Source organism: Mus caroli, unplaced genomic scaffold (genome assembly GCF_978045245.1).
Source record: "Mus caroli unplaced genomic scaffold, Mus_caroli_1 scaffold_15, whole genome shotgun sequence".
Taxonomy (NCBI): domain Eukaryota; kingdom Metazoa; phylum Chordata; class Mammalia; order Rodentia; family Muridae; genus Mus; species Mus caroli.
In genome coordinates this window covers 41,352,331-41,372,062 of record NW_028227270.1, presented here as the reverse complement: position 1 = coordinate 41,372,062, position 19,732 = coordinate 41,352,331, and the positions used below count along the sequence as shown (strand labels likewise).

The following is a 19,732-nucleotide window of genomic DNA, read 5'->3' as shown; positions in this document are numbered from 1 at the left end:
ATCAATGTATAGAAAGAACTAATGTAGGTAAATTCCAGAGAATCAAATAACCCTATTAAAAATGGGGTACAGAGCTAAACAAATAGTTCTGAATTGAAGAATCTCAAATGTCTGTGAAGCACCTAAAGAATAGCTCAACATCTTTAGTCATCAGGGAAATGTATATCCAATTAACTCTGAGATTCCACCTCATCCCAGCCAGAATGGCTAAGGTCAAAAACTCAGGTGACAGGAGATGCTGCTGAGGATTTGGAAAAGATGAACACTCTTCCATTGTTGATGAATACTAATGAGAAATTCAGAAAAACTGATGAGTGGCAAGCTTTCCAAGTTCCACTGTGTTCTAAGGAACCTACAAGCTCAGCAGAAGTTTCTGTCTCTGAGAGGATTAACACACAAGAGGCAGAGGCCAACTTCAGGGCTCAAGCCTCATCAGGAAAGGCCATACTCTGTTTCTCTTACCAAACAACTGCCACACACAGCACTGGAGAGTGAGGGGTTTCTGAACTTGACTCCACAGAGGTTTAGTCAGCTTCAATCACGGAGACAGGCACACATGCCTTCTTACCAGCTTGATTCTTACTAGCATGCTATTCTTAGGCATTTAAAGGGATAACGGCATATATAGGTATGCTCAGTGAAGAATAGACTATAAATATTCAGACCCATGCTTTAGAAAATAATAGACTAATGTGACTCCTCAAAGAAAACCAGGTTTGTTTGTATCTTTTATAAATGAGATAGAGAATATAAAAAGCTGGAATGATGGATAATTCAAATATAAAAGTCAAGTACAAAACACCTTATTTTTTCATTCCAAACTACACAGATTCATATAGTTGACTCTACCATATAAATACTCCATATCTAATTACACCACTAGCCTAAAGTACTATTAATACTAAAACTCTTCAGTGAGCTAATTGAGGTTCTACTGAATTAAAACTGCAGCACTGAGCCAGATCTGACAGGCATCTTCACTAAGCATTGCTTCCTTCTTACTGATATTGTGTCCCACAATTATTAAAAGAAAGGATCTGCTCTGCAAGCAGCTGTGTCACCCACTATGCATTCAGGGAGATGATTCTCCTCTCTGCTCCTCACTGTTAGATGATGGGATTTCACCATAGGTGCTGCCATATGCTGCCTCGTAGCCTGGATCATACTTTTCTTTCTTAACAGCCATTTTTTTTTTTGCATTCTCTTGCACAAGCTATAGGTCAAATGTAATGTATATTACAGTTCCTGAACGTCCGTGTTGCTTTCAATACATTTCAGCTGATTTTTTAAGTCCTTCAGCTTAATGTAGTGATGAACTTTGTCTTGGGCTAGAGGAAAGTGAGCACATCTGGCACTGGAAGACCCTATGACATCGCAAAGAGTTTCTTTGTCGGGAACCTTGTGGGGTTGAAGCCCAAACTCCCAGTTCTTAACCTTTACTCTTAACTCTACCAAAAACTTCTTTATTGAAAATTTCATAAATGTACTTTCCATTAAACACTGCTATTCATGGCTGGTTTTTCTGCAGTTTCTATGCTAGGTATGCCCTCCCCGAAATTCTTTACTAGACAGATCCTTGTTGCCTGGTGTCGTTCATTCAACCATGTTGGTGAATCCGATGCGGAATTTCCCGGGTAAGATGTGTTTATCCATGTGATTCAGTGACACTTTACTCAGCCCTGACATAAATAGACCCTTCCTGAAATGATTTCCAAGCCCAGGGTAGTGATGTCCTTTGTAAACAGCCATTAATTCCTGGATTAATGTCAACTATCACAATACCCAGATTGAATGTCAAAATGTCAGGAAGAGTCTTGGTTAGAAGCTCAGCTTCAGAGACGCCATTGAAATGGTTCACTTTCCTTTTCACTTTAAAAGTCTGTGATTTTTCTCTTGCTTCTGTTTTGATTTTGTGGACTTGCCGGATTTCTTTGATGCAGCAGGTATTTTGAGCTCCACTGGGTCCTGGGGCTCTGCTGCTCTGGTTTTCCTTTTCTTTCCCTTTGGAACCTCTGGTACAGGTTCCTGGGTAGGAGCTTCTGGGGCCATCTTCTGTTCAGTCATGGCTGCCATGTTAGGAGCCTCTTCTGGTACCTGTGGTCCAGTCCTGACTGCCATGTTAGAAGCTTCTGTCATTATTTGTTGAAATGGAAATGAATACACAGCTTAAACCTGTTCCAGAGAACAGCTGCACATGCTCTCTGTGTCCATGGTAGTGCCACAGAGGGTATGGCTACCACCCTAGCCCAGGAGCGACCACTCTGCCGCTTGGCATGCAGACTCACCACATGATTAGGGTGGCTGCTGGACTCTTTACACAAGTCTTTGACAATACTAGTAATTCAAATAAAGGTTTTATTTTACTGTTTCTTGAGCTTCTTGTGTTCTTGACTACCAAACCATCTCTAGCTCCTAATTTATTATCCCTTATTCTCACCTATAAATTTTTCCTAAGAATGTGACACACTTAGAACAAATATGTAATATAGTGGGTTTTTTGTATCCTATAAATTATGCTTACGATTCATAATAGAATTTCAGAGCATCTACTGGATGCCTAATCACTTTTTTTCCTTTATTGAGGGTAGATTCTTTTCTCATACAATATATCCTCTATATCTGAATTATACTTCATTCTATTCCTCCAAGTTTCTCTCCATTTCCCTTCCATTCTGGAATCACTACCTTTCTGTCTCTCATTAGAAAAGAACAGGTGTCTAAGAGATAACAACCAAACATGACAAAATGAAGTATAATAAGATGAAGTTGAAATGTTCATATTAAAGTTGGACACAGCAACTTGACAGGAAAGGAGGCCCAAGAACTGGCACAGGTTCACAGACCTACTTGTTTTCATAGTTAAGATCCATGAAATGATATGCTAATAGACATAATATATGTGCATAGGACCTGTTGCAGACCCCTGTAAGCCCTGTGCTTGCCGCCCAAGTCTGTGAGCAAGTATTCACCTTGATAAGTTGATTCAGAGGAACTTGGTCTTCTGCTGTCCTTTGTCTTGTGGGGTTCTCATAATCTTTCCACCTTCTCTTCTGTGGGATTCCATGAGCTCTTACTGGAGGGAGTTGATAAAGACCTCCAATTTATACTCTTTGTCCCTGCATGGTTTCCTTTTAATGGAGTGAACCTTAGATCAAATCAGACATTACTTGGCTATGCTCTGAAGTTCTGTGCCACATTCATAGATTCTAAGAAGTTTCCTAGGCACTAGAATTTCACATCACTTCATATTTTAATCTGTTGGTCAATAAGCAATGACATAATCACAATAATCATTAAGCAATGACATCTTTACAAGTAAATGAAAATACTGATAGGGTATTAGAGAATCTAAAGGGATCCAAAGATTGACAAATTTCTTATATATTAGTGCAGCATAATAGAGCTGTAACAGAAACCCTGCAATCTCTATAAATGTCACTCTTCACAAGCATTAATTCAGCATCATAGTAAACCATGGGATCTTCCTTTCCAGAGATGCTGCATCCTGCGTTGCTACGAAAGCACTTCTCATTTAAAATGTTATAAATGTCCCAGAAACTTTATACTTTGAATATGAGCTAAGAACTTTAAAATGGGCATTTAACTACCTTAAGTCTCAGAACATAGATAATATATAGATATGCCATATATAGTTCTAAAGTACGAGCCTGTTGATCAAAATATTTACTAACATGCATATTGAATTTAATCCTGGATTTGGAATTTCCTAATAATTATGCATAGAAAGATGGGATATATATGATACACATTTTTAGGTTCTATTCTTTTCAAGTGTTTGGCTCATGTGATGCTATTTCTTATAATAGCTGTAATGCTACATGTTTTTGAAATAGATTTCAACTCTAGAAGTAATAGAATAAAAATAAAATAATTATTGATAAACCACATTTTGTCATTCAATCATTGATAACTAGTCTTATATCTTTGAATAGTTATAAAATTCTAAATGTAAAAGAATTTCATCATATTAATGATTTTTGGAAAAGCCATTAGAAAATATACTATTTTTCATTTTCATAAACATAATATATGGAAATGCATATATGTGCATCTATCTATCTATCATCTATCTATATTATATGTGTATATGTACTAACATATATATTAACTAAAGTTATACCACTTACACTGATAGTGCTTCCTCAAAGAGCCATAGACAATGTAACAAAACCTTAGAACTAAACAGAAGAGACTCCCTTTCAAGTTGTTGGTCAGATGAATTTAAAATCTCCCCAAACAATAAAAGTACAGCTGTTGCTTTTAGTTGCCTGCTAGATGTTGAAGGTGCGTCTCTGTTGTTGAAGATGATGTACTTCAGAGTGCGTAAATCCTAGATGATCTGACCTGGATCTGAAATAGAAGCCTTGTCCCTAAAGACTACTTTTTATAAGATTAGAGGCTGCAGGAAGTAGAAGCAAACAACAGTCCTTCTTAGTTTTGAATCCTATGAATCACAACAGCCAACATGTCACTATGACCCTAAGGTTGCAATAGCAGCATTGAGTGCAAAACCAGAAATTGTCTAATTGGATTTAATATTCACTCATCATCAGGGAAATTTTTCTTACTATTAGAAGCATAACTAACTCCCTAGGGCTAACAATATTGTAGATACTGGAGAAGAGCCTACAACCACAACTTTCAAACCACCACAGTTCCTAACTGCATTCAAAATACTTACTATTATATGGATATAATAGTGTACCTATCCATAATTGTGTACCTTTCACTCCTTATCCAAGAAGCTTATTTCACATCAAACACAAACCATTTTAGAAAATCAAAAGTGGTCAAAATGAAGAGAACAACTGATCATATGGTTCTTAGTCCCAGAGGACACGCCTACAGCAAAATTCAGACATATAACTTGTAGGAGAAACTTAGCCAAGCAGGCCCAGTAGCAATGCTGGCATATGCACCACTGATACCTCCTCCCTGAGCCAACCTAGAATATGCCAGCATGACTAGAGATCACTGATGCTAGATCAGGTGTTGGAGCAAGCCATTGAAGAAAAGGCTTCTCATATGGCTATTTTACAGTGAGATGCTGGGAGGGTGATATAAATGTTTGCCTGGTTCCTTTAGTCTGCCTTTACCACTTGTTCAATTCCTGGAGTCTGAGTCATTGGCTCGGAGCCTTTTTTTTCCCAGCCACCAAGGATCTTGGTTGGGGTTGCAAGGAATACCTGGTGCCTAATATGGGGCTTTCTACCCATATGAGCAGGGATATTGAGCTTGCTTGTGTCTGAGCTTATTTATTTATTTATTTATTTATTTATTTATTTATTTATTTTTATTGTAGTATCATCTTTAAATTCCTCCAACTGAAAAGTTTTTTCCTAACTGGAGCATGGTCAAGTGCCCCAATTGGCTTTTTTATTTTATTTCTTGTTTTTTTGTTTGTTTGTTTTTGTTTTTGTTTTTGTTTTTGTTTTTGTTTTGTTTTGTTTTGTCATTCTTGTTTTGTTTTTTATTGTGGGGTTTTTTGTTTTGTTTTCAGTAAGTTGGCCCCTTCATGTTATGTATGCTTTGCCCCTGCAAGGTGTAAGCTCAGAGGCCTTCCTCTTATTCCTTTGTGTCATTTGCCCTGATAAGGAGGGGTATTCTGTTTTACTTTCAATTTGACCTGAGTCTCCACATAAAGACTGACCATCCAGGAGATGAAACCAAGGACTGACCCTCTCAATGGCCTTCCATTGAGACACTGTGGGCATAGGGCCTTGACCTAACAACCATGGAAGTCCCTAACTAAGCACAAGACACCTGAGTCCTACACACACTTTCTTCTTTCCTCCTCCTTTTCTGTTATTGTTAGTTTTCCCTTGTGTCTTGTCCTGCTATTGGTAGCCTGTCCTCCCACTGCAAGGATCTACAATAAGAGCCCTTACATTCCTCCTTGTCCCCAGGGACATGAAAGTCAAGTCTTCAGATCTGGAAAACTGGACAGAGGTGGCAGATCTAGCCCGATGAATATCTCCTGAAAACATATGGGAACTTGATTTATGGATAAGGGTTTTGTTTCTGGCCCAGAAACGTAAGGTAAATTGAGGTGAGTTTGGGGATAGTTCGTACCACCCACCACTCTTGTTCTGATTCTTATTGCCATTATTGTTATTACAAAACATTGTTAGGAACAGGAAAGTTTGAACTTGTCCATAACTGCCCCTCCTTCAACCTTCTAGGCTGTGGCAGACTCCTCAAGTAAGGAGAAAGAAGGAAGAGGAGGGACAGGAGGAGGAGCAGGGACCTGCTACTGTGGCACCATTGAAACCACCTCACCTCTCAAAGGTGTCCAATTCCCTGGTGCCCACTGCAAGACCCCTTCAGTGTACCATTGATGTAAACTTTGTGCCAGGAATGCAACTGCTCTCCTTCCCCTACATGTACAGCCTCCTACAGCCCCCTGCTGCTCAGCTGCCTCCCTTGTTCCATAGAGCCCAACACAAGGTTTATCGTATCAACCCCAGAATTGATGAGGCCAACAGCCATTGGGTCCCTATGCCCCTAGTTGACCTCGCTGTAGTTAGAAAGGTGGCCAATGAATTTCCCTAATTTGAACAGGTCTTGAGACAGTGGGACATGAAAGCACAAACCTATTATGACTGGTAAAATCTTCTTAAAGCAGTCCTGAAGCTACCATGCTTTTAAACTGGAGTTCAGTGTATCAGAAACTGGCAAGTGTCAGGCACACTAAAATCTTCAATTTAGCCTTAATATCACCCTAAACATGATGACCAGCCATGGGAGACATACATTAACCTAGTTACCCAAGCTACTCTCAGCCAACATGCCTACTTTAGCCAGGGTTACAATCTGTCTTTTAAGGCTCTTAAGGCCTGCACTCTCAGAGATCACTCTGCCCACTTCCATAACCTTGTACAACAATCGAGAGATCCTTTATGGATTTTCTCAGGAGGATTACAGAGGTAATGGAGAGAAAAGTTGATTCAGGACCCACTTAAGACATGGCTTGTTAAACAATTGGCTCTGGAGAGTCTTAATGCACCTACCCACAATGCCCTTTTGGCAGTCCATAATGATGGCCTTCATAAATGGGTAGTGGCCACCAGAGACCTTGAACCTGGAGCAGGCACAATATCAGCCCTGACTGCCTCTCTCAATACCCCGTGTGCTAGCTGGCAAAGATCCTACAAGGCTCTTGCAGGGAGGCCTGCCTGATTGTTCATGATGGGCCTGCAGAAAGACAGGACATCTCTTTAGGGACTGTCCTATTGCTAAGCCAAGAACAAAGTGTGCCAGCTGTTATAAAGGGTTTCATTGACCACAAGACTTCAGGTCTCAGAACTCTGATAAACTCAAGACAATTTAGACTCCAAAGGGGAGTATTGCCCTCAGCTCTGGCAATAAGAGGGGACAACTCCAAGCATACTGTATATTGTACTCTCCCAGAGTTTTCACATTCACCCATGATGACTGTATACCTAGATGGGATGCCTATAAAAGGTCTGGTAAATACTGGTATGGATGTCAACATTATCACTGAAAATGAGGCTTTGAGGTTCTCTTGCTGGAAGTTTAAACCTAGCCACACCTTTAGAGGAGTTGGAGACCAGCAAACCACAAGGATGACCCCGTGAGTTGGAAGAATTTAGATGGCAACCAGGGCTCGTTCACCCCTGTTGTCGTTGACTTCCCTCACACACTTTGTGACAGGGACATCTTAGAGGACATGGGTATCATCCTTACAATGGACAATCAGTCCTTCATTGATGACCTTGTAGAATTTAAACAACTGGGCTTAACAGGTTACCTAAAGGGATCATCCACAATTCTAAGGTCACTTCCCACCCAGCGCCTCCTTCCATCATTATACCTGACTCCTACAACTGGCCCCGCTGTCAGATGCTAATATCTGGGTCGGTCTGTGGTCACACAAAGGACTGATTGGGGAACAACTTAAACCAGGTGACTTAGACCCCTCAACCAGTAGGCATAACACCCCCATCTTTGTCATAAAAATGAAGTCAGGAAAATATAGACTCTTACAAGATCTGAGAGCTATCAATGAACCAATGGAAAAAATGGAGACTACTCAGGCAGGACTGTCTCATCCCAGTATCCTCTTACCCTCCTATCACATATTAGTTATGGATATTAAGGATTTTTTTTCTAAATCCACCCCCCCCAGCACTACAGGATAGATACCACTTTTCCTTTACAGTGTTAGAACCTAATTTGCAAAAATCAGCTAGGAGATACTAATGGACATGTCTGCCAGCTTTATGTAGCTGAGCTACTACAGGCAATCCCTAAAGATATTTTGATCATCCACTATAAGGAAGACATTATGCTGAGACATCCTGATTCATCTCTTACAAGGAGTTACCATACAGCTCCTAAAAGACTTAGAAAAGCTTAATCTGCAGATTGCCCCTGAAAAAAAAAATCCAGTCAGTCCCTCTGTATGCCTTTCTGGGATTCTCTGTTTTATACCCCTGGCCTTCTCTATTTCTCAGAATGAGACCTATCTTTTGTGGAGCTTCAACAACTGTATTGGGACTGTTAATTTGTTAAAGCATTTCTCTGGATCTCTGACCAAGAGATGAGAAATTTCTTCTCCCTGTTGGAGGACCCTAAGATTCCCTTTACTAAGATCACCATTACTCAGGACACTAAGAAATTTCTGCAGAAGATAATAACCTTCTTGTCTGACAGGAACCTTAATAGACATTTCTTCCTGCCAAGCCCCTCACATTAAGAGCAAGTTTAAAGGCAATTTCCTATTAGGAGGAAGCAGTAATGTAACACTTTGAGACCTTTGCTGGCAATAATTATGTGAACCACAGTAGTGTGGAGAAAAATTGTATATAAGAATCCTATCCAGAAGGATTAAAAGTGTGCAAGAATTACTCTGTCATCTGAGTCTTCTGTCCTTAGAGCTGTAACACTTGGGAAGAGGTCTGTTCTCCTGAAGCACTGCCTGAAGCTCCACTGCACTCCTAACTGACGAGTTGGCCTCTCATGGGCCCAGCCTGACCTAACTCAATGCAGGGCAGTGCACAGTAACCCAGTAACCTGGAAGTCTTGGTAGAGACAGAGGTGGAGCCAACTGAAGCAGCAGAAGCACTAGAACAGCTTCCCCTCTCTGCCTGTACTTGCTTCCCTTTGCTGAAACTCTCACACCAGGCAAGTCCAGAGATCTCTGTGGAAAGTATCTGGTATACAGGCCCACATAGAAGGGGTCCTAGGGACTCTGTGGCAAGATGATCTCCTCCTGTAGTTGCACCAGATCTACATACTGCTTCCTCCTAATAGGAAATTGCCTTTAAACTTGCTCTTAATGTGAGAGGCTTGGCAGGAAGAAATTACAATAAGGAAAGTGATAATATAGTACTACCATTTTCTCTTAAGTGTGCTCTCAATCTTTATGAGCAGATTCCCTTAATTTTCAAGAAATTATGACAGGCTTCCTGGGTGCTCTTAATAACCACCTATCCCCAAATAAGTAGCTGGCTGCCCTTCCTTATTTACCTATTTACTTACAGCCTACCCAGTTCCAGCCTGATCTCTGAGGCCACTATGGCTTTCTCTGATGCCAACAAAGGAAGATATTTGATTTTACTACAGAGGCCAAACTTGAAGAGTATTATTCACATCCTTCTGAACCCTGGATCAGTCCAGTTAGGGGAGTTGTTGGAGCTCATGGGGATCTTCAGACTCAGAAAATACCTCCCATACAAAGCCCTATAAAGTCCCTTCAAGGAGACCTTGAGAATAGGGCCCATCATTCTTCATTTCTCACAACAGATTGCACTGCAGACTGCCAGGAAACTTGGCTAAGGGCAATGAGATGACTGACTTAATGATACTGACTGGGCCGAGTTCCTGCTTTTGCCATGTCCCGATTCCCATTGTCTGTGTAGTTGACTCTGTACCTTCTTATCCACCCACCCCTGCCACAAGGGTATTTTTTGTTTTTCAAGTGTTTGCTTAACTGAATTTTTTTCATTTTTATTGATTATTTTATTTGTTTATATTTCAAATGTTATCCCCCCTTCCCAATGTTCTCTCCACAAATCCCCTCTCCCATTTCCTCCCCTGCTTCTATGAGAGTGCTCCCCCACCTACCCATCCACCCACTCCCAGTCATCTTGATTAGAACTGCAAGCAACAAGACCAAGGGCCTCTCCTCCCAATGATGGCAAACTAGGCCATCCTCTGCTACAAACACAACTAGAGACACAGCTCTGGGGGTTACTGATTAGTTCATATCGTTGTTCCTACTATAATACAAAAAAAAAAAAAAAAACAAACTGCAAGCGACAATAACTATCCAGAAATATGAAAGAGAAGGTGTGAAATCCCATCTAGAAATGAAAGAGACGTTCACCAGCAGAATTTCAAAAATATGTCTGCCTAAGCAAAACTCAACCAAGGACAATTCTATACTAAAGCAGAAGTAAGAAATGTCATTGGGACCCATTTCTAGACAAATAACTGCGGGGCCATGTGTATAGGGGAAAGAGGGTAGCAGGAGAGAACCCGCATCCTGTCAGAGTTCCAGGGCAGACAGACACGGGACTGAGGCAAACATGTGTACACATAAATAGTGTCAAGTTTTCAAGATGTATGATAAAAAGAAAGTTCCAATTATTCCATCATGGTACCATGGGAAATTTGAAGGTCAGAGGCTTCTTCTCAATACTGCTTTCCTAAACTCACCAGTGTTGGTATTGGGGCTGATTTAGGAACCACCATATCAATGCAGAAAATGGTGTCAGTAGTAGATATGAATGGATTATGATGTTGACATAATACTTTAGGTTCTGAATTACTCTGTTTAATAAAAACAATTTAATAAAAATGCACATTTTTATTAGGAACATCAAATGGGATATATCTGTTTATAAATTTATAAGTAGCCATAGGTAAACCTGTAAATAAGAAAGAATTGATAAGTGATATATTCAAGCCAGGATATACACACTGTTCAGTTCAGTGAACAGTGGGTACATAAAGGCACTCACATCCTATATAAGCAACACGTAGTTCTTAGTTAATGAATTTCAAGCCATAGATGTAAATTAGTTTTGTTAATAAGTTGTGAAAGGGAAGAAAATAAGAAAAAATAGAACAATATGATGTATCAGAGAGAGTTATAATTTAGATATGTCATATTCACATTTACATACCGATGAAATTAATCTCTCAAACTGTTCTATTTTTACAATCACTTTTTATGTGCTATCTTTCTGTGTTTCTCTCTGTCTTTCTGTCTCTCTGTGTATCTGTCTTTATGTATTTATGTATATATCTGCCTTTTTCATTTTGATCACTCTCTCTGATATATATATATATATATATATACACACATATATATATACATATATATTCACATGCATTTATCTTCATAAACATGATGAATAATTTATATCAAATAAGTTATTTTAGTGAGATAAGATGCAGGACTGTGTCTATCTGACAGCTTTAACCGAAAATAATTACTTAATGCCGTAGCTTCAGGAAAAATGAGAATCATTGCTTAATGCTAACAATTGAAATGTTGGCAGTGTATAATTCTTTTTTTTTTTCTTTTTCTTTTCCTTGGTTCGGAATTCTTTTTTTTAATTAGGTATTTTCTTCATTTACATTTCCAATGCTATCCCAAAAGTCCCCCATAACCCTCCCCCACCTACTCCCCTACCCACCCACTCCCACTTCTTGGCCCTGGCATTCCCCTGTACTGAGGCATATGAAGTTTGCAAGGCCAATGGGCCTCTATTTCATCTCACATTAATACAAAACTATTTAGAACTCTATATTTGAAAACACACAAACACCGTTTTATCATCATAGAAAGAAAATGCGTTAGAGTGTTTTAACTATCCACAGCAGAGAAAACCAGATCAGCTGATAAACGTTGAAAGTATGTTACTCATGGTATCTTTGACTATTCTGAAGAATAAGCATCTTCAGTATCTCAGAGGCTTAAAATTGCAAAACTCTTAGTCATAAAAACATAATCTGTTCCCTATATGGCCCACATTGAAGAAATAAAGATGTCAAACTAAAATGATCTAGATATGTTTCCCGACTGGCTAAGCCTCATAGTATCCTAAGACTGCATTCAGGTGAAAGACTGTTGTTATCTGTAGCATTATTAGCTGTGGACATTGAATACAATGCTGCAGTGATCATACACTGTGCATTTATTAATGCAATAGTGGTGTGATTGATATCAGGGAAGTTTTTCTCATTAGAATTAGGTTTGCTCCATAGGAGGACATTCATTCTTTCTACTGTAAACTTAGTAAAATGTCTGACTGGATCAATTATATTCTCTAGTAAGAATTATAGTGTTATTTTGGTAAATCAACATGGTCTGTCTATCAAAGTGCCTAAAAAATATTTATGTGTATGCCAATTTTCAGCACTGACCAGAGAAGTTTCTCTTTAATAGTAGTCAGTGGTGATAATGACTCGTAACTGGCTTTAATTTTTTTAAGTACAGGGAATAATAGTGACAGATCAAATCTCTCCACCCAGTTAGATACTACACATCATTTTCCAGAGTCCATGAACTCTTTTCCAATCCCCAGACCTAGCTCAATGTGGTATACATTAGAAACCAAGTCTAGGAACTTTTCTAGGTGCCTCTGGCTCTATGATAAGCAACATCTAGGATCATGCCATTATGTCTGCCCCTCCACAGGCCCTTTCCATGCCACAATCAACATCTCAACCCAGCCAGACCTACTTCAGAATGAGAGGCTGAACATACTGCATAATAGCCCCGTTTCCTCTGTTTACTAGACTTTATTTATTCCACCTAAACCATGTCCAAACATAAGCCCTACTGTGCCTATGCGTAGGCACATTCCTCTTCTGGCTAAATCTACTATGTTCATATCTGACACAGAACTATATTTTTTTTCACATATCCAGATTTGATTTAAAAAATACAAACACTGTTAAAGATCAAGCAAGCATAAAACCTACCAGCCCTATAGAAATGCATGCCAATGAGAATTACTTAAACTCCAGAAAACATTTTTTCTTACAAATAATGACGTATATTTTATTACATTATTTTATTTATATACATTCCAAATGTTGCCTCCCTTCCCAGTTCCCCCTCCCAATGAGGCCAGACAAGGCAGTCCTCTTCTACATAAGTGCGTGGGGCCACAGACAAGCCCATGTACATGCTACAGTGTATGGCTTAGTCTCTGAGAGCTCTGGGGGGGGGCATGTTAGTTGCTACTGCTGTTCTTCATGTGGGGTTGTTATCTCGTTCAGCTTCTTCAATCCTTTCCCTAACTTGGCCATAGAGGTCCTCGACTTCAGATCAATGGTAGGTTGTAAGTATCTGCATCTGTCCTAGTCAGCTGCTGGTAGAGCCTCTCAGAGGACAGCCACAGTAGTTCCCTCTGCTGCATGTTCTTTTGTGTCTGGGTTTCCTTGCTCAGGATGATAGTTCCATTCATTCACCTACAAAATTCATGATGTCCCCATTTTTAATAGCTGAATAGTATTTTCCATTGTGTAAATGAATCACATTTTATGTACCCATGCTTCTGTGGAGGGAAATCTCGGTTGTTTCCAGCTTCTGGTTATTATAAAAAGACTGTCATGAACATAGTGGATCACATGTCTTTGTGGTATGGAGGAGCATCTTTTGGGTTCATGCCTAAGAGTGGTATGGCAGGCTCTTCAAGTAGAATTATTTATAATTTTCTGAGGAAGTGCTAGATTGAGTTCCAGAGTTGCTATGTCTGTTTGCAATGCCACCAGCAATGGAGAAATATTCATCTTTCTCCACAGCATGTGATATCACTTGAGTTTTTTATCAAACCCATTTTGATGGTATAAGATGGAATTCAGGGTCATATTGATTTGCATTTTCCTGATGAGAAAGGAGTATAAAACTCAAAGAAAAAAAATCATATGATCATCTCATTAGATAGTGAAAAATCCCTTTGACAAAATACAACACATTTCATGATAAAATCTTGGAGAGATCAAGAATTTATGGCACATATCTAAATGTACCTAAATATAATAAGAGCAATATACAGCAGACCAACAGCTAACATGAAATTAAGTGGAGAGAATCCTAAATTAAATTAACCAATCCCACTAAAATCACAAGTCAAGGATGCCCACTCTCTCCCTATCTATTCACAATAGCACAACAGTAGAGGAAACATAATTTTAAAAAACAATAATAAAATGCCGGTGGTGGTGGCACACACTGGTAGGATTTACTGAAGGAGGCAGAGCAAGGAGAATCAGGCACTCATTTAAAAGTTTTAGGAATTTATAAAAGTTTAAAAAAAAATCCTAAATAAAATTAAAGAAAAATTGCTGACAAATTTTCTGACAACCAGCATGTTGAATTCCAGTGTAGTTGTCTAAGTTTCCAATGGAGGAGAGTTCAACTTTCTCCACATCCTTGCTAGCATATGCTGTCCCTTGAGCTTTTGATCTTAGACATTCTGATTGATATAAGGTGGGATCTCAGGGTGGTATTTATTTTCATTTCCCTGATGAGTAAGATGATTGAGTTTTTCCTTAAGTGCTTCTTAACAATTGCAGATTTCTATGTTGAGAATTCTCTGCTTAGCTCTGCTTAGCTCCATTTTAAAATTGGGTTATTTGGTTTTCTGGAGTCTAACTTCTTGATATATATATCTTGGATATTGGCCCTCTGTTATATGTATGGTTAGTGAAGATTTTTCCCTAATCTGTAGGCTGTATTTTGTACTGTTGAGAGTGTCCCTTGCCTTACAGAAGCTTCTCATGAAATGGCATTTATCAGTTGTTGACATTAGGGCCTGAGCCATTAGTGTTCTGATCAGGAAATTTGTCTTCTGTATCAATGCATTAAAAGCTATTTCCCAATTTCTGTTCTATTAGATAAAATATTTGGTTTTATTTTATGGTTCTTGATCCATCTGGGCTTGAGTTTTATGGAGGATGCTAAATGTGAATCCTTTTGCATTCTTCTATGTGGAGACATCCAGTTAAACCAGAACTGATTGTTAACAGTGCATTTTTCCTATTTTATGATTTTGGCTTAATTGTCAAAAATCAAGTGGCCATAGGTGTGTGTCTTTCTTTCTGAATCTTCAGTTCTAATTGCACAACTTGTCTGTTTCTATACTGATATAATGCAGTTATTATTATTGCCCTGCAGTATAGCTTAAGGTCAGTGATGGTGATTCTTCCAGAAGACCTTGTATTATTAAGGATTCTTTTGACTACCTTTTTTATATGATTTTGGGAATTCTCTTTCAAGGTCTATGAAAAAATGTATAAAAATTTTTATGAGTACTGCATTTAATATATAGACTGCTTTTTGTAAGATGTTCATTTTCACTATATTAATCTAACTGATTGATGAGCCTAGGAGATTTTTACATCTTCTGATATTTCCTTCAATTTCATTCTACAGGGACTGGAAGTTATTGCCATTCAGGTCTTCCCTTTGCTTTCTTCAAATTACACCAAGATATTTTATATTATTTGTGGCTATTGTTTCCCTAATTTCTTTCTCTGTCAATTTATCAGTTACATAAAGGATGGCTACTGATATTGTTGAGTTAATTTCATATCCATACACTTTGCTGAAGTTGTTTCTTGTCCATGATTTTAGTGGTGTTACTTCAAGTTTCTCTCCATTTAATTTGACATTGGCTATTGGTTTGCTGTATATTACTTTTGTAATGTCAGCTATACTGCTCTTGGCCATATACCCAAAAGATGATCCACTATACTACAACAACACATGTTCCACTATGCTCACAACAGCTTTATTTGTAATATCCAAAAACAGGAAACAACTGAAATGTCCCTTGACTGAAGAATAGATACAGAAAATATGGTTCATTTACAGAATGGAATACTATTCTTCAGTCAAAAACAAGGACATCATGAATTTTCCAGGCAAATGGATGGAACTAGAAAATATCATCCTGAGTGATTGTGACTATTTGTAAAGCCCAGGCCCAGGGAGTGGCATTATTAAGAGGTATGGCCTTGTTGGAGTAGGTGTATCACTGTAGGTATGGCCTTAGCAACATGATTCTAGCTGTCTGGAAAGTCAGTCTTCCACTAACCACCTTCAGATGAAGATATAGAACTCTATCTCTGCCTGCACCATGCCTGCCCAGATGCTGTCATGCTCCCTCCTTGATGATAATGGACTGAACCTCTGAACCTGTAAGCCAGCCCCAATTAAATGCTGTCCTTTATAAGAGTTGCCTTGGTCCTAGTGTCTGTTCATCCTTGTAAAACCCTAACTAAAACAGTGATATAACCCAGACCCAAAAGTTTATGCACTGTATGTACTCACTGATAAGTAGATATTAGCCTTGAAGTACAGAATACCTATGTTAAATATCACAAGCCCCAAGAAGTTAAACAGAAATGAAGGCCCAACAGGGATGCTTGAATGACACTTAGAATATGGAACAAAGAAACCAGAGGAGTCACAGGGAGGTAGGGAACAGGATAATAGAGGGGAAATGGGGGGGGGACGATGGAGGATAGTCAGGAGAGAGGCACAAAGAGCCAGAAGAATGAATGGAAATCTGCAGCTTCTGAGGGTGGAGTAATCAGGGGAATCTTTAGGAAGTCCAAAAGATCTGGATTGGGAAAAGCTCCCAGAATTTAAAGCAGGTGATCTAAGACAAGTTGGCTAACAGTGAGGACATGGAACTAAAAGAGACCACCCTTTGTATCTAGGCAGAACTAAGAGTGGAGGGATAAAGACACCAAACTAGTCACGAAACTTTCAACCCCAAATTTGTCCTGCATAAAATAAATGCAAGGAAAAAGATGGAGCAGACACTGAAGGAATGACCAAGCAATAACCAGCCCAACTTGAAACTCATGCTAGGGGCAGGCATCAATCCATGACATTATTAATGATACTCTGTTATGCTTGCAGACAAGCACATAATATAACTGTCCTTTGAGAAGCTCTACCCAGCAGCTGACTGAAACATTTGCAGATACCCATAGCCAAACACTGGATAAAGGTTTCAGACTCTTATGGAAGAGTTGGGGGAAGGATTGAAGGCCCTGAAAGTGATAGTAACACCATAGGAAGACCAAGAGAGTCAGTCCCTGAGAGCTCTCAGAGATGGAACCACTCTCATGGTTTGTATATGTTTGGCTCACGGAGTGGCAGTATTAGGAGGTATAGCCTTGTTAGAATAGGTGTGTCACAGTGAGTGTGCACTTCTTTTTTTTTTTTTTTTTTTTTTTTTTTTGGTTTTTCGAGACAGGGTTTCTCTTTATAGCTCTGGCTGTCCTGGAGCTCACTTTGTAGACCAGGCTGGCCTCGAACTCAGAAATCCGCCTGCCTCTGCCTCCCGAGTGCTGGGATAAAAGGCGTGTGCCACCACGCCCTGTGAGTGTGCACTTCTAATGTCCTAGACCTAGCTGCCTGGAAGCCTGTATACTGCTAGCAGCTTTCAGATAAAGATGTAGAATTCTCAGCTCCTTTTGCATGATGCCTGCCTGGGTGCTGCCTCAGTCCAACTTTGGTGATAAAGGACCAGGCCTCTGAACCTGTAAGCCAGCCCCAATTACATGTTTTTATCAGACTTGCCTTGGTCATAGTGTCTGTTCACAACAGTAAAACCCTAACAAGACAGCCACCAACAAAAGAACATGCATGGTCTGGAATATGGTTCCTGGTACAAATATAGCAGACATGCAGCTCAATCTTGATGTGGATTGCCCACCAACTGTAGCAGAGCCTCTCCCTAAAGCTGACTGTGGTGTCCAAATCCCAACAGGGCTACCTTGCCTGGTCTCAGCGAGAGAGGATGCACCTAATCTGGTAGAAACTTGTTGTGGCAGGGTTGGTGGATACCCCAGGGGACCCTAACATCTCAGAGGAGAAGAAGAGAATGGATGAGGGAAGTAACTCTGTGAGGAGATGAATGAGAAGGGGAACAGCATTTAAGATGGATGGAAAGGAAGGAAGGAAGGAAGGAAGGAAGGAAGGAAGGAAGGAAGGAAGGAAGGAAGGAAGGAAGGAAGGAAGGAAGGAAGGAAGGAAGGGCAGAAAGAAAGAAAGAAAGAAAGAAAGAAAGAAAGAAAGAAAGAAAGAAAGAAAGAAAGAAAGAAAGAAAGAAGGAAGGAAGGAAGGAAGGAAAAATGAAGGAAGGAGAAAAGAAGGAAGGAAAAAAGGAAGGAAGGAAGGAAGGAAAGAAGGAAGGAAGGAAGGAAGGAAGGAAGGAAGGAAGGAAGGAAGGAAGGAAAAAAGAAAGGAAGAAAGAAAGAAAAGGAAAGAAAACAAAAGAAAAGATGAACTTAAGGAAAATAAACACCTATGTGATATTCCCCCAAAAATTATAACCATAAAGCTGATTAAATAAAAAGGAGATTTAGGATGTAAAAGTAGAATTCATCAAAGAGGTAGAAATATGGAAAAGGGCCTTCCGGTCTGCACCAGCTCCAGGTCACCTTGGATGCTAACTCAGCAGACAGATCCACAGTCCCCAGAGGACTTACCATGCGATTTTAGGATCACTGGTGAGTGGAACACGACATCAATTCCAAACCAATTGTGACGGGTCTGTGACAGCAGGAGCAAGGACACAGGAGCCCGGACAGAGCAGCAGCCCCAGTTCCTTCTGATCTGTGCCGGTATACCTTGGTTTCAAACACACCAGACAGCCCCATGTTCCCCAGAGGAGACACCACTTCCAGGCACTGTAACATGCCCAGGATCTTATGATCCCAGGCTCCCAGTATAACAGGATCTTGGTCACACCAGGATCTCAGGGTCACAGAGGAAGCTTAACTGCCAAGTATTCTGACCCACCCAGAATCTCAGATTCACAGGAGCCAGGAATCATAGGATCACAGAGAAAGCTGGACTCTGAAGATCTTGAATCAACCAGGATTATAGGAAGAACAGGCTCTAATCAGATATATTGAGGGCAGCAAGCACTTGAGATAATCAGATGGAAAGAGGCAAGCATAAGAAAAAAAGCAACAAAAACCAAGGTACTTGGCATCATCAGAAACAAACTTTCCCAACACAGCATGTCCTGGATACACCATCACACAGGAAAAGCAAGATATGGATCTAAATTCACTTTTCATGATGATGATGGAGGACTTTATGAAGGAAATAAAAAATTTCCTTAAAGAAATACAGGAAAACACAGGTAAACAACTAGAAGGTCTTAAAATGGAAACACAAAAAATGCTTAAAGAGTTACAAGAAAACATTACCAAACAGGAGAAAGAATTGGACAAAACCATCCAGGATCTAAAAAAGGAAGTAGAAACAATAAAGAAATCACAAAGGGAGACCACTCTGGAGATAGAAACCCTAGGAAAGAAATCAGGAAGCATAGATGCAAGCATCAGCAAAAGAATACAAGAGATGGAAGAGAGAATCTCAGGTGCAGAATATTCCATAGAAAACATGGACACAACAATCAAAGAAAATGTGAAATACAAAAAGATCCTAACCCAAAACATCCAGGAAATTCAGGACACAATGAGAAAACCAAACCTAACGATAATATGCATAAACAAGAAGGAAGATGTTCAACTTAAAGGACTAGTAAATATCTGCAACAACATTATACAAGAAAACTTCCTTAACCTAAAGAAAGAGATGCCTATGAACATACAAGAAGCCTGCAGAACTCCAAATAGTTTAGACCAGAAAAGAAGTTTCTCCTGTCTCATAATAATCAAAATACCAAATGCACAA

At 39.5% G+C, this 19,732-nt stretch overlaps 1 pseudogene; it reads right to left on the bottom strand.

The window, feature by feature from the left end:
* Nucleotides 1-980: 980 nt before the first annotated feature.
* LOC110308687 (G/T mismatch-specific thymine DNA glycosylase pseudogene) lies at nucleotides 981-2,211 on the bottom strand (annotated as a pseudogene).
* Between the last annotated feature and the right edge of the window lie 17,521 nt (nucleotides 2,212-19,732).